Here is a 644-nt window from a genome sequence, read left to right as displayed (position 1 = left end):
CTACTCTACCAGAACATCCTATTTTAAGCATAACTCTGTATATATGACTTTGACCAACATCATCTTAAGTGCTTTTGGCAGTTCTGGGCAGAACTTTAAAATCCTGGGCCTGCTTCATCCTGTTCTCTGTTCTTCTGCCATGGACCATCTATATTCCAGATAGAAGCTGCTCTGTTAGACTAGGTCCACAGCCAGTGTGTGAAGGGCAGGTTGTATGAAGAAGAAATAAACTAGTGTGGTAAGCCACTGAGTCATGAGAGTCATTTGTTACTACAGCACAATCTCTCCTGATCTGACTGATAGAGTTGACATGTAGCATCTTGACATATAGCATGACTAAGGCAGACTGGGAAGAAGGAAGGGACCATCTGCTTCTCAAAGAATTGGCCAGTGAAAACCTTATGAATAGCAGTGAAACACTGTCTGATATATTACTGGAAATCTTTATGAGTAGCCCTGAAACATTGTCCAATATAGTGTTGGAAGATGAGCCCCTCGAGTCAGAAGGCCCTCAAAATACAACTGGGGAAGAGCTGCCTCCTCAGAGTAGAGCTGACCTTAATGACGTGGATGGAGTAAAGCTTTTGAGACTTCCATTGGCTGATGTGGCACGACTCAAAATGGGAAGAAACGGCTGCAAAAAT

This window comes from Orycteropus afer, unplaced genomic scaffold (genome assembly GCF_000298275.1).
Source record: "Orycteropus afer afer isolate SDZICR_OR568_19922 unplaced genomic scaffold, OryAfe1.0 scaffold00039, whole genome shotgun sequence".
NCBI lineage: Eukaryota > Metazoa > Chordata > Mammalia > Tubulidentata > Orycteropodidae > Orycteropus > Orycteropus afer.
The sequence above is the reverse complement of the archived record's forward strand: the minus strand, read 5'-3'. Positions refer to the sequence as shown.